The following is a 15,363-nucleotide window of genomic DNA, read 5'->3' on the forward strand; positions in this document are numbered from 1 at the left end:
ATACGTACGGAGGTATTGATCAAATTCTGACCAATAAGGCTCCTCCTCCTCACCCATGACTAAAGACTTTCCAGGACTTTATTCAACAGCGACGCTCGACGACGATTTGATCAAACTGCTTTGGGCTTCAGCAGGTGATGAAGTGAGGTTTTGTACCTTTGCAAAATCTTGTTTCCCCAGTCCATGCCGTCATCCACGGTGGCATGGATGGGAGGAAAAATAAAACTCGTTAAGCGAGCGAGCGGCCTCACCTGATGACCTGAGGAAGCTCAAAGTAGTCTGAGCTAAACGTCATCGAATATTGATGACGATTTTAGTCATGAAAACTCCTGAGCCACAGGTGACGAGCTGTGTCGTCTCAAGTTGACCAGTAATGTTGGCACGTGTAAATAACATGTTGGTAAACGTGATGATGACAATCTTGTGGTGGTTTTGTAGCACGAATTTTGGCCAAAGTCTACTACAACGTGACATAACCCCTAAAAGAAAACATGAATAATTGCATTGGGTATGAAAAATAAAATTAAATGAAAAATAAAATTAAGCGAGCTTTTCTACATAGCGATATGGTGGACATGCACCACAAATCATCATTGGGTGGACACGTGATGATTAAAACTAATACAAATTATTTAAAAGTCCATCTTACGTTGAAGATCAGCAACCACGGCGAGAGAAAATCTCAAACGGCAGCCACGTCCACCTGTCACTGCGCGCGCCACCAAGAAATGGCACGAGAGCCAGGACACCCGATTCTTACTTAATCGAATATCGAAATATACTGGTAAGAGTTGGAAACATCTATCCTCGGCTCCGTCCCCAGGTGCCGCTAGACGGCAAGTGGACGAACCAAGTTCAAACTGGAACCGCGGTTTGTGTTGCTCTGGCTCGTGTGTGGCTGTGGGGTTTCAGGGGGTACCAGAGATTCAGTTTATGGGGGGTAGCAGATTGGAAGCACCTTCGTGGGGGGCTCCGATCCCTCATCACGGCCCCGCGTTGCGCACACCCCCGTGGTCAAACTGTTCACACGACACTTCGTCTCCCACTTCTGTATTTGCATGTCTTTATAAGTGACATGTCAAAACCGCTTGTCATTTATTGCCTCATTATTTGAATGTCAAAGCTATCAAGTCGCGTTACTATGGTACCAAAATAACTTAATACGCCGTAAAAACGCCTTTCCCGTTTAAGTATCAGACTGGGATGTCCGCTGGAGATGAGAGCGAAACATTGATTCTAAGAAATGTTGCAATCAATGAGTGGTAAAGTGATTTTTTAAATGCGATACGATATTTCTCAGAATGAAGCATTGCCGCAGTGATGAATGCCCCACACAAGGAATCCACCGACATCCTCAGATGAATGACCAGCTTCGGCAAACAGTGGTGGCGGAACGATATCCCAACCAGTCCCGTGGACGTGCTCTTTACCAGGCGGCACTGACAAGCGTAGTGAAGTATGGTCAAACAGCCTCCATGCCTGACACGGTAGGGGGGGAGGCCTTCATAGAGCTGTCGATTGACAGAGGATTTCCAAATATTTTATTGTCAAGACATTTTTTTTTATTTAGTGAGCAATCACAGCCCGGCTAAGCTATCAGAGTTTAGGCAAGAAGCGAATTAAAAAGCAGCACATCACATCACGTTGATAAAAGGGCCCCGAAACAAGACCACGTACTGTCCAGTAGCGCGTTTACAAATGTCCTGCCCCTCGCATCAGGAAAAGGCCAAATCTTGTGAAAAATCATCCGATATGAAGCAGTATTTTTGTGAAGACATTGGAGATAGGGCTGAGGATCACCAACTCAGCATCACTTGAGAATCACTGCTTGTCGAACGCCGAGTTGGCTGGTTTGTAATGATAATAATGCGATTTGACAAAAAAAAAACGAGTTGCTTTTGATCTCGTTTTGTATATCAATCTTTTTACTTGACTTGTCTCTCCAGCTGTATTTGCTCCGTTAACTGAAATGTAACATTAGCATATCAATTGCACTTGACATGTGCAAGTTACGAATTATTAAAATGCACGATCTAATTCGCATAATAAAAGCGTAAGAATCTACGCTTAAACGATGCATCGTTACATTCCCAATGCCCAGGTTTAAGCTCCCCATTGCATTATTAGTCTCGGCTCTATGCTCTCACAGGGGCATAGCTAAGCCTACTCAGTCAGCTGCTACCAGCTTTTTATCTACCAGCTTTAACATTAACAAGGCTAGTTAAAGCATTGCTCAGGAGGAGAGTGTTCCGCATCTACATAGGGCAAGAGGCAGCTGACCGCACACCCACTTGAATCCAAAATAAAAATTTCCCCACGTTCAAGGCATCGATTTTATTTGTTCTTGTTGACTGTTCACGACTGCACGCCAGGAGTGCGAGGAATTTTTGCGAGGTGTGCCATGCGCAGAAATCACTGTTTTTACACACTCCTGATCATAAAAAAACAACAAGGTGGAATAAAGTTGTCAAGTGTGGATGGATTAACAATATTTTGAAATGCGCCTTTTTCTACAAAATACAGGTTAAAAGCAAGATTCCACGTTCGAATGCCTAACTTGCAGCCAATCAGTATACTGTACGAGCCAATTACCCCACAGTGCAGATTTTAAAACGCAACCGCATTTTAGGAAGCTGTACAAAATAAAGCACGTACATCAGGGGGACAGGAGGCCACACACTGCCCATTACAAACTCTAAAGAGAGGGTGCAGACGTTCACTAGCAGAGCAGAAGAGGACAGCCCGGACTTGCACGGAGCCAGGAGGGACGTCGGACTGCACGTTTGGCGTCAGGGAATTTCAGAATTTGACAGCAGCAGAAGAGGAGCGATCGGGCTGGTACAAACAGGCCATGTAAAAATACATCCAGGCCGTAGGGGCTATTCCACAAACACCACTGTTTCACCGCCAGGAGTAGGAAGGGATTGGTCTGTCCAGACTTCTAAGTGCATCCGCAGGGTCGCTCATCCATCCACACTCGCTTGCATCCACAGTTGCACTTAAACCACTCGCCCAGAAGAGCTGGCAAAGCAGATGCCCTCTCGAGTCAATTATTGGTCCACGAGTGTGCCGAAATAATTCGACGCAAGCGCGTTTAAAAGTGGAGAGAAGGATTAACCGCCATCCCTCGTGAACAAACGTCCGTTCTAATTAATCAGAACTAGCATTTTTGATGTTTGTACTCTAACCATGTAGAATAATGAGTTATTTACTGCTCTCCTGTGTACGTGAACTTAAGGCTAAATCTCTGATCATGCCGATAGCCACAGGATAACCCACAAAGCATTTTGTGATGTCCTCAACCTGCACAGTTACTAGGTGGCCGGTCGACAGCGCAGCAAGTGGGTTGTAGTCCTATCCGAGTGGATTTTAAGGATTACACCTTCATATGAAATCCACTGTTGGAGTCATTCGTGAGGGTCGCTCGACCACACTTCACCACATTGATCATTGCAGGTCGGGGCAGGGCGGGTGAAGAGTCGCCGCTCAGATCTCACTCGCTGCTGATGTCCACCGTGGTACCGAGGAGGTGTTCTGACATCACTCACCACTCATGTTAGCCACTCATTGTTAGCCGTGGGCAGGAATTGAACTCGGGTGGGCCCGGTTCACAGTGCAGGGCGCTAATCACTGCGCCGCCGATCGACTCCGTACGTCCGTATGCGGCACCGTGAGCATCAGGTCATGGCCGGCTACTCCAGCTTCCCCACGTGGAAAAATACCCAGAAGACATTATCCCAATGATCCAAGCAGGGCCCTTCCTGAAGAAATAATCCCGTGAGTGACGTTTGACTCACCCGAGTAAATAAACGACATTTCTTTACTTTGTGAACTCAGACGTTCCCACCCACACTGAAGCCATCCCCAGAATATATGAATAGAAACTAAGCAGAGGTGTAACGCAAACAGCTGCTGCTGCTATTGCTGGGCAAAATTATTTGCATGCATGTGTGTGGAAATGTACTCTCCATCTACCCGTGTATGAATATTGTTTTGCTCTGTTTGATTTGGCAATCTCATACACAAACACGAATGGCTCTTTGGCTCACACTCACAATTATTCTCTGCGCCTGCATTCGAATGCATCTACTCAAGTGTGACAACCTCAAATATCTCTCCACTGCAATCTGTTTCACCGTACGCCCCCTGCATGTCGAACAGAAACATAACCACCCATCGTTGATTCGTCAATGAAGGACCGATCCGATTGTACACGTCGAATCGTGGGCAGTTAAGAATCGGCTCTTTCCCATTCATACTTGTTGCACGTAAATTCGTTCACACGACCCTTGCAGCGAATAGTGGGCGCTACACTCGCCACAATTGAACAAATACTATGGACTCCCGGATCGAGAAGTAACGACCTTTGAATCGTAAAAGTTGGTGGAATTACGAGGGACGGATCGGTAGATGCAGGAGGCTTCATGTCAAACCATGTGACAGGCGACGCTTTGAACAACGGCCCATTCTCCACAGCACATGAAATCAAGTTAGTTTTATGCGCCATGAAGAAGGGCTATTGCCTGAAACGTCACCTATTATAATATTATTTTTAAGGCCACTTGGTTTCAGTGGAGACTGTATTTTTTGTTATTTTTACTTGTGCACCACCATCAACGCAGCAGCAGCATCACCAAATTTGTAAAAAAATTCATTCAGATCTGTCCCGCTTCAGCAACCTGGAAAATATTCCTACACCCGGCACACAACATCAGGTATACTTCTTGATGTGGCTACTAGTCACGTGCCTACTCCAATTTACCAGCGACCAGGGAAATATAGTCAATGGGTCACCACTGAACAGAGCTCAGCTCAATGGGCATTACCCAAAATAAACTAATGGACCGACTGGTTACAGGCCTCATGTTCACTTTGGCCAGCAAGGCAGCTGAACTCTCCTCTGTAATGTGCTGCATTGGCCTCTCTACGGCCGTACTGATGTCACGTGCAGCCTTGGCTCTCTGTCCGGCGAAGCAAGCAACCGGCACATGACGGACCGTCTCACTCGTACAAGACGGCCAACGCTTCGTTTCCTAGCGTGGGTGGTGACCGACTTTCGGTCGCGCGTCCGGTCGCCCGCTCGCCTTTCCCAACCGCCGGGGACTCTGCCTGCCGGGCACGGCGGCAGCGAGCGGGGCGGTGCTCGGCATTCCTATGCGGAGCGCGTATGCGGCGCACGGAGGGGCAGACGCGCGCCGGCTCGCCGCCACCACCGTGAGAGATCAGAAGAAAGGTTCCCTTCAGCCAGGCCCGAAGGTTACTAGGCAACCCCTAAGTCGGGCAGCCAAGGCCAGCCCAAGTTGAGAAATGGAGAGATGGATAGGAGGACGGGGGAGGAGGATGGAGGCGCAGGGGACCGGCGGGAGGGGCCGTGGCGGGGATGGAGGGAGAAGCGGAGAGGGAGGATGATGTAAGGGGTGGTGGTGGTGGTCACTGGGAGGCTTACAGCTGAAGAACTGGACGAGCCGCTTCATGCCCAAAGAGCCGAGTATTGTGCATCGGCTCCTCTTGCATTACCGCCAACATGTCTGTGCAAGACATATATCTCGGACAACATGTTCTACACGGACGCATGCACCCCATGCGGGCGTGCGTGTAGACATGCACGTATGCACACACTTGACAAGTTTTGTGTTCACAAGCCTCTAAAAACGCAGTGTCAAATTCCGCAATTTTTCAGCACTTAAAATATTAACGCGTCAGATTAAACGATCGTGTCGTGCTTGCCGAGATCAAGCTGTACATCCATGTATCCACTTACAACATGTGTTTGCCCTATGCGCTCATAAGCAACACAAAACTTTTCTAATTTAAAACAAAATTACGAGGCACTCAATGATTCGCTCTCCCGGAAATTCGTTGAATTGAAAAGTTTCGGCCTGAGAATTTCAGTCAGCGATTGTTGTGCCATTGTGCAGCAAGTCAATCCTAGTGGCTGCATGGGTCACATGAGCCAAGGGTACACAACATCTACAAACATACACGAACCACGAATAATGAATCCTTACACAAAAAATTAGAAGCGCGTACATCGAGTGCGAGAATCGATTTTAAATCGACGAATCGATGCACAGCTACATGCCCAGTAATTAAAGTGCTGGTAAATGGATATTCAACCGTTTAAAGAGTTACACTTATCGATTCCAGTTGATGTGTCTCGATTCCCCATTAAATAACGATCGCCATGGAGATGATATGCAGCTTCGCCATCCATTTCGGCAGGATAACGCAAATCGTGCGCACGCCCGTTCGCAACGTACGCTCAGCACGTCTCTCGGGATTTCACCCAGTTAAACAAATAAGTGCGAGAAATAAACTTGAACGTTAATGCATAAAGAACCACATTAAAGAAACTAAAATAATTACATTTGCATAACCTAGAAAACCACACCTGCCGAGATACAATTGATAAACCCGTTTTAAATCACAGGTGGAGGTTGTTTGCAAGCCTGGATTTGGATGCAGGGGCTCAGCGATATTGGCTCTGTGCTCGATACGGCCACGGACACACCACCTAATCACCATAGAAGCATCCTCATTTTATCAGATCTCAGAAGCTAAGCAGGGGTGCGAGCCTGCTTCATAGCTGGCTGGGAGACTGCCTGGTAATACCGGCTGGTGCAGGCTCGGGCTGTGAGGTGGCCAGGAGAAGCCGGCGCTGGGGTCTTGAATCTGCGCAGAGCTTTGAGCGTAATCTCCTCCAGGACAAGTTCTCTTCGGATACTACAATGTTCTCCCACAAAAGCAAATATCACTCATTCGCGTAATTAGTTATCCAAACATCCCAACGAAGGACCCCACTGAACAACGAGGCGAGGCTTTCCGTAAGTCAAAGAGAATTTTTAAAAATCTAATTTTATTGAGGCCACGCGCGGTGGCCCGTTTGTACGTCACGTTGTGACGCATGTACACACCATGAACATGAACTAAATCCGTTTCGAAAAGCAAGGGGATAGAAAGACAGGGGGGGGGGCAGATACCCTACCCCAGACGGGGTCCCAGCAAAAGGGGTAGAGACGATGACAAGGGAAGGGGATAACCAAATTAAGAGCATCATCATTATTGGTTGTTATTATTACTCCTGCCAAAGCTCGCGGGCTGCAATACTAAACGGCAAACGCGACCGCACACCTTGCTGCACGAAATGGCAGGTGTGCGGTTGCACCAACGGGGGCAATGCACCATCTGGAGAAGGGGGGGGGGGGGCTCTCATTTCCGTCTTCATAATCGTGCCCAGGGATAGACCCGTGCCGACGGCAAAAGGAGGCGCAATCCTCGTCGCAAGACGAAAGGGACGCACACGCGTGTTAGGGACAGGAACGCGTGTTTGTACCCACACCCAACAGCAGTGGTGATTTTCTGAACCGGTCCGGGGCCTGCTCTAGGTAACACCTCAGCTTTAAAATGAGTACCTGGTGAGATGTGTAAACATTGCCACGAGGGATACAAAGGCGTCCAAGCACGGTGCTGACCACCTACCTGCTCGTGTTCCGTGCCGGCCTGTGTCGGTGCTCACAGCACCTTGGCCCAGCGGTCTGGTAAAGGCTACACGGGGGTGTTTGTCTTTGAGTATCTAAAAATTATGAAACTGCATTCACACGTTCAATGATTATTTATTTATTTATTCAGCCCCACCTCCAGAAATGTGATGAATTGTCGTAATTCCGCTCACCCCCCCCGCCACTCCTCCCCTCCCGTCGTTTTTATCCCCTCGTCTGTTGGTTCTTACTTGTTCGGTCTTACAGAGTAGACAATTATTGTGCAATGCGCTACTTATAATTATTGTGCAATGCGCTACTTATAATTATTGTGCAATGCGCTACTTATAATTATTGTGCAATGCGCTACTTATAATCGGAGTGAAAGCAACCGGTATTAATGATCGACTCGGAAGCAGTAGGAAGCTCCACAGATCAATGCAGAGGACGCAGATAAAAGGAAAGGCGGTTAGAGTGAGTGGATAAGAGAAGTTTCGCTCTACATACAACGATCCCTCATGCAACCTTCATGGCTCCAATCCCGATGGTGACCACACTGCGCCGGGAGGACATCTGAGGTCGAGCCAACCCAGAGCAAACCCCAGGTCAAGTCCAGAAGTCAATTGGCGGTGGTCTTGTGCACCATGGCCAGCAAACGGGCCGCTGGGATCGTAGCGCAGCGAGCAAACAAGGGGACGCGCCCCAGAAGATGACCACAGAGAGAGGTGGCACGACGGCAATGTCGGGAGGCCTTCATCCAGCAGCGGATTGAACATGACTGACAATGACCATGAGAAAACCACGTGTCGCTCACAACTTGCATGCGAGGAATGTGTAGAGTAGGATGCGATAAGCTGTCAAGACTCAGGGAAGGGATTACATTCAAGAATATATATTTGTTTTGGTGTCATTTGAACAATTTGCTTGGTATTGGTGTCTCGTAACGGTGTCGTTTGTACCATGAAAACAAAGGTGACTTTTGCGTACGATTTGTATGAATCACGGGACCGAATCTTACAAGCCCAAGCGAGTGCATGCCCCAGTTATTGTTAGACTAAGCTTGGACAGATTGATCACTATACGCCTACAATGGACTCAATATGCATACTTGTCAACCCATATGGTTTACCCGTATTCTTGTACAGGGAAATTTAGTTTTCAGGTCCATACGGCGTGAAGCCGTTTCAATGCGGGCAAATATTTGTTTTGTATATTTGTTCGTGTTTCTCCCTTCGTGATGGGGATTTTGTAGGATGAATGTAATAAGGTAAGCACTGATAAGGGGTTGACAGGTATGAATATGATTACACTGCGCATGTACACCAATATAGCACGATACATTTACAGCAGTCACCCCTGTGGATGTTGTCTCAAGCAAAATGCAAAATTACAGCAGCGGAGCAAAATCTCCACCGCAACTGCACGATGAAGCCGACTACTTTCATTTGTCCATAAGAGGTTTTTGGGTTAGATCGTGTAAATATATAAATGTGTCGTTAAAACCCGCCACCACCCGACACGGCCAACTCGTAAGGGTTGTCACGTAAACAGAACGTGCCAATTCGTCACTAGTACAGCACTAACCAGTGTGTTGGAGAGCCAAGCCACAACATTTACAATCAGAGTATGACGTTTCGCCAGTAATTACAACTAGCTTCATCAGGCGACAGCCAGATTTGAGAAGTCGAAATGTTTAGTTCCTTATATTACCGTTGGTAGGGCTATTTTAATAAACAAAATGGACAAGAAGGACAAGATCAAAGGACTCGCATAATGTGCATGCATAATGTACGTTGCCGCAGCAATCCCCCCTCCCCATCATTGTGCAAGTGCGCAGAAGAGTGGTCAACACATCGACGCCTCTATATAAGGAACGAAACAGAAAGACTTCTCCACAAATCTGGCTGTCGCCTGATGAAGCTAGTTGTAATTACTGGTGAAACGTCGTACTCAGATGGTAAATGTTGAGGCTTGGGCTCTCCAACACACCGGTGTGCTGTACTAGTGACAAATTGGCATGTTTTGTTTACTGCCTCTCACTGCCCGCCACCACTTCACTAATCCACGCCGACCAGCATGGTCTTCATACAGTAGAGGATTGACCAAGGTCTGTTATACGATTCTATAGAATGCTTTACTTACTACCCCAGCGTCGTATTTATTGTGACTGAAAACAAAATACAAATATTTTTGTCAGCATGTCTGCCAGAATGTAAATACCCACGATTTGTTTCTCAAAAGGCACCAGCATGATAATGGCATGAGCACATGTTTTATTCAGAACAATATCCCCGCTTGCTGGGAAATGAAAGAAACTCAAGTGATGTGCATCGCGCAAGATTTCCAGTCCCGATCACGCTTTACGATTTGAATATCTGTTAAATATGCACACAAATAAATAATTGAACCAAAAAGATGAACCATTCAAGTGTGTGTGTCTCATATTCCTCATAACACAAGAGTCCTTTTGTTTAACAGAGCAGGCTCACTCGCAGAAGCATTCCGAGGATAAAAAAGTAAATTATACTCGCTACTGTAAAAGTTACAATGAAAGAAAAGCATGCATATGCATGGATTCCATGACAAAAAGCGTTTGTCCTAGTCAACAATAAGGACATTAAATGACAAGCAGTACAATAACATAATCTCGCATGGCAAACGACCGGTTAAGGTATCACTCGCCACTGATGATAGCCGTGGCTGGGAATCGAACTGGGGTGACCTAGTTTCAGAGCGTAGTGCGTAAACCACTGTGCCAATGCTCCTCACAGCCAGCCACGCACCTGAAAACATTCAAGTGCTCAAGGTAATGGAACCCATCGAGTCCTCAGTGGCCTGCGACGCATCCACGCGTGCCCCCGCCACCCCCTGCTCGCTGCCACCTCCGCCGCGGTTCAACCCGGCCGCCGCCGATGCCCTCAGAGCCCAGCCGGCCCCCCGTCCCTCCGTGCTGGGGCTGCCACCGTCTGTGCGACGCTGGCAGCCGTAGCTGGCAGCCGTAGCTGGCAGCCGTCACGGCCCCGTCGATTCACACACGCACGCACCCACGCACGCACACTACGAATTCCAGCCACGGCTCTGGACAAGACCCAAGATCCCTATCTGGCACTTGGGAGTTTCCATGTATTTCTTAATTTGCCACCGACTGTACAAACATTACGGAACTCTGCTCAATTCTCTTCGAGTCGATTCCTCCTCTTGCCTCCCTTTCCTGAATTATCTTCCCAATCTGTACTTCACTTGATACCACCGACCCACGCAACACCTTAGAATGAGCTTTTTGCCCCTGTCTCAGAGGTGAGCTTGTATGTTACCTGCTGGGTGCAATGTTCCTGATCCTATCCTCGTGTACGATACGGATAAACTGCGGTAGATAGGCACAGCTGAAGGATTGGAACTAACCAACAGAATGGCTCGTCAAACTCGACATCAACATCTACACACCGCTCACCAACTCCTCGTCGTTGCGTAAGGATTGTAAATTCACTTGAAAACACGCGCGCTTGACAGAGGATGGTCACGTAAGCAGGCACGGAGCAAAACTGCATGGAAATGGCAACTTAATCTTCCACACGTAGCATAGCCCATAAGGTGGCCAGCCCCGTTGACATGTTGCAGGAGATGCAGGTTTGTCAATTGTTTTGTGAAAAACAACAGGCAGCAGATAACAGCGATCGCTTTCCCACCAAGATTGAGCACGAATTGACCCATGCCTGTGAGCAGCCAATGAAACTGCACCACGCGCACCGCTCGACGTGGCTTGGATGGAGCCTTCGGCGGTCCCAGGACCCGCTCGTTCACCTCGAGACGCGGGGCGAGAGATCTTTGTCTCGCCTCGCACACTCTTCGTTTCTTTGTTCCGCTGTGCTCAAGCGTTCAGCTTGGCAGCAGCGCGGGGCTGATATTAAATGGCAACAGCTTGAACGGAGATAATTTCAGAACATAAGGCACACACGCGATTGCACATAACCGTCATAAGCACGAGGTCACATCCATACAGCAAATGAGGCCTTCGCAGCACTCACGCCACGGATATTTGCACCCTGCGTTTAATATTACATGAATCGTGGTCGTAACATACAGTCTGAGTGCCATAAATGGTGTTCATTGCCAGAAGGCATTTGTTATGCATCTGAATTATTATTTTGTATTATGAATCCCTGTTGCTTAGAAAGTATTTTGTTAGCTTCAAAAAAAATAACATGTGTATACACACACACAGAGGGGAAACGTGTGATGTATATTAATTGTTATCAGTATGCCATGTCCATGCACTAAAGACAAACTTAACCCTGCGTTATAATTTAAAGTTCGTATGTACGGTAATGTATTATGATTACTCAAATCAACAGGAAAACTGACAAACCCCAGAGAGAATTGCGATCATCATCAGCCATGATCAATCCACCGCTGCATGAAGGCCTCTCCAAGTAGTCTCCACCTTCAATGATTTAACAACAAACCATCTTAGAGCAGCTGCACACGAGCCGGATCCATCGCTCCACCTTCTCGGCTGCAGCTCGCTCGCTCGCTCATCATTCTAGATCATCCAGGGTGACTCCTCTTTATGTTACGAACGCTGTGTCATTAATGAGCCTGTGTGCGGTATTCCCTCAATATTCGCGTCGAGGGATACGTTCCGGAGATGCTCATGAACAGCAAAATTCACGGACAATGATATTTGAATTAAGTACCTTAAACAAATACGTCACTAAGCCTTCTCTCTCATCCCTTTCTCACGTTACATTCCCTCTCGTCACACTCTCTCTCTCGATGCAGTCATGTAGAGTTGTAGATGCCATTTGCGGAGACAAAATTGCGGACGGCGAGTCCGGGAATAACGAGGGGATACTGTGTGCGCTCTCTAACCCCTCGTCTTCCTCTTTCCGTTTCCCAATGTAATCTCGCGCGTGCCTCTGGAAATTTTGTAAAAAATACCAATTCTAATTAGAAACATTTTCATCCATTTAGCGATGTACTCAATGGCACGGTATTGAATGCGAGATACTTTCCAACATTTATCATTAAGCAAAAAAATAAAAGTGATTCAATTACGGTTTTAGTTTAAACAACTTTCTTGGCATGTGTGGAATACCAATTAACAGTTGCTTGACTGGACGTCATCGATGGATACATCGCACTTTAGAAGTGCCAAGTAAACACTCGCACTAATTGGTTAAGCGAGTATTTATATGCGCACACACGAGCACGATACGGCAAGCTGCGGTATCAGTAAAAACAGCGCACGCACAGGCTGGTGATCGCACGGCAGTGTTGTGAGTAGCAAGGGCCGGAACAATTTAACTCCCCGACAAATTGTCACAATTCAACATCGAAATGCGATTCTTGTCTTAACACCGCGGCGAATTGGTAAACGTCTCGAGCGGCCGCGGGGGGACGGGGGAGCGGGGGGGGGCAATGTGAACTCGCTACATGTGAGGAGCATGGGTGAAAGAATTTTAAAAATCGCTCGCTATCTGACAAAATGGTGCGTTTCAAGGTCGCGATTCGACTCGAGACTTGGTTCTTTGTTAACATTGCTGTGGGGTGAATCCAAGACATACGAGGCATATGCATTGATAAGAACACATTTATTTTTTACACCCTGGATTCAATGCATGCATCAGGAGAGATTAGAACTTTGCATTAATCTATGAACCGCAGCATGGTTCGACCTCTGGTGCCAAAGCATCCACATGTGCGCGCCTGGCATGGAAAAGCAAGGCTGGTGCATTCACATGCACTCAATCAGGGCAAACACAAAGATCCTCCTTATAGCCTTTAAAGCCTTTGGGGTAGGTGGCCAGCACCATGCCCAGCTGCCATTGTCTCCCCACTAATGCATACACACTGCGTCAGATACTCAATTAAGACACAGTCGACCTAGTAAAGGCCTAGAACCAGTTAAAACAGTCACCATTGTTAACGTGTCTTAAGCAGTATTCGAATTCAAGTGACTGGGTTCGTACCGCAGCGCACTAACCACTACACTACCACTCCCCATACTCAATAAGGCAACACACACAATAACAAGATTCTTATTCCAAACCGCACAGACCATAGTCATGTATTAGGTGGCGTGGCAGTGGAGAGAAACCAATTTAGAAGGCCGTTAGGAGACTCTCCAAGAGGTTATGGGGACATCTCACGATCCCCAACCTGCAATCACGACTCCATTCCAAGAATCGAATACGATTCCTGATGGAATCAGAATCATGGAATCATGTTGGGGACAGGCCACGGTTGTGTAGACTACTCACAAGCCACCTATTCCAGTCCATCAGCAGCCTGGACAATATTCTGTGAGAAATCCAGCCCTGCTTTTGACTATATTGTAGAAGACTTCAGTATGTCGACGCATCAGTTGATCGATTAATGTATATTCTTAGACTCACAATTGTATTTGTAATAAACTACTTTTTTCATTCCCACATGTTGTATGCAAATCGTACCAAGTTGTAAGTGGCACAGCGGTAATACGTTTTCACAGCGCATCTGCCAGAATACAATTGCAGCACTTGCATCTATCACACATTCAATCTGTCGTGGGCCTAAACATTCCTCCGGCTCCGCTGGGAGGAAGCGTGCTGTGGACGGTGCTTACCGGGGAGCGCGCACGCGTAACACACTGCTGCCCGGCAAGGGAGGCCATGCGGTGGGACCATCGGGAGTGCACTGCACTCGCTGCAATCACTGTCACAAACAACCGGCTCTTTTGCCTGCTCAGGATACATCCCACACGCTCTCGCTTCATCATCCCTGCAATGAAGAATAAACATTTCGGACAATGCTACTCTGTGCGCTGTTGAAATGGTAAATATGCGCCATTTAAAACCTAACTGCATTGCGCATTTGAAACTAGTTAATAAATATATAATTATACAATATGGTATGATGTATTTGGAGGGCATGGTGGAGCAGTGGTTAACGCTTTGCACTATAAACCCAGGGATACGAGTTGGATACCCGGTCATGGATATCATCAGCCACGGAGAGCCGAACCAGGGTTGGGTGTCGCCTTCAACAATCCGCACTGACCAGAATGGTGAAGTATGGTCAAACAACCCACATGGCCGGCGCAGCTTGGGGAGGCATTTATCCAGCAGTGGACCCCGACAAAGGACTGCAAATTATTTAGACCTCTCTTTCCGAGAAACGTGTAATCCAAGCAGTCTAATCTGATAAACTAAAGCTACGTTGTTGACACTAAATTATGTATGAATTGAATCGGACCTATTGGCCCATTACCGTTGAAGAAGAAAAGCCATTAAGTACTATCCCAGTAACAATGCCACGTTGGGCCAACTTCAAATGTTTACTGTGACACTACACATGCCATGCAGGTTTGCGTAATTATTTAAAATCCAAACAAGGTGCACAACCTGCAGAAAGAAGACAATGAAAAGGCACAAGGCCCTGCACTAACAGAGCTCAAGGCATGGCCGGCACTGTTTCACGCGCAGGCTGGCGTTTTACACACTAGGCCGGCGTTTTTTACACACCGGCTGGAGTAGAATAATCGCCGACACCGGACTAGGCGGAGTGCTCCCTTGCCGTGGTTTTACTCGGGTGGGAGCAAAAACTCCGATTGAATTGCAGCTCCGGGTGGCACAGCACAATTTATAGCCCGATGCGTGAAATCTATTTACGTACGTGGATGTACAACGTTGCAGTTCTATTCCTGTATTTGAAACAAATAGTAAACATGTGCAGCCGGGGCTAGCGGCAGCATGGTGTTTAGCATCCTTGCGTTAGGAGACTGGACAAACCGAGACTTGGGTCCCCCCCATTCACAAACATCCACTGGCCAAATGGTGAAATATGGTCAAGGCAACCCCATGACCAATGTCGTATGGGGAGGACTTCATCTGGAGTTGAATTCATG

At 47.4% G+C, this 15,363-nt stretch overlaps 1 protein-coding gene across 4 annotated transcripts in view; it reads right to left on the reverse strand.

Moving 5' to 3' along the window:
* The window catches only part of MGAT5 (alpha-1,6-mannosylglycoprotein 6-beta-N-acetylglucosaminyltransferase), a 98,976-nt gene that overhangs the window by 58,811 nt on the left and 24,802 nt on the right, over nucleotides 1–15,363 (reverse strand). The gene's annotated exons all lie outside the window — the stretch shown is intronic.

The sequence above is a fragment of the Lampetra planeri genome, chromosome 2 (genome assembly GCF_965212315.1).
Source record: "Lampetra planeri chromosome 2, kcLamPlan1.2.h2, whole genome shotgun sequence".
Classification (NCBI taxonomy): Eukaryota; Metazoa; Chordata; class Hyperoartia; order Petromyzontiformes; family Petromyzontidae; genus Lampetra; species Lampetra planeri.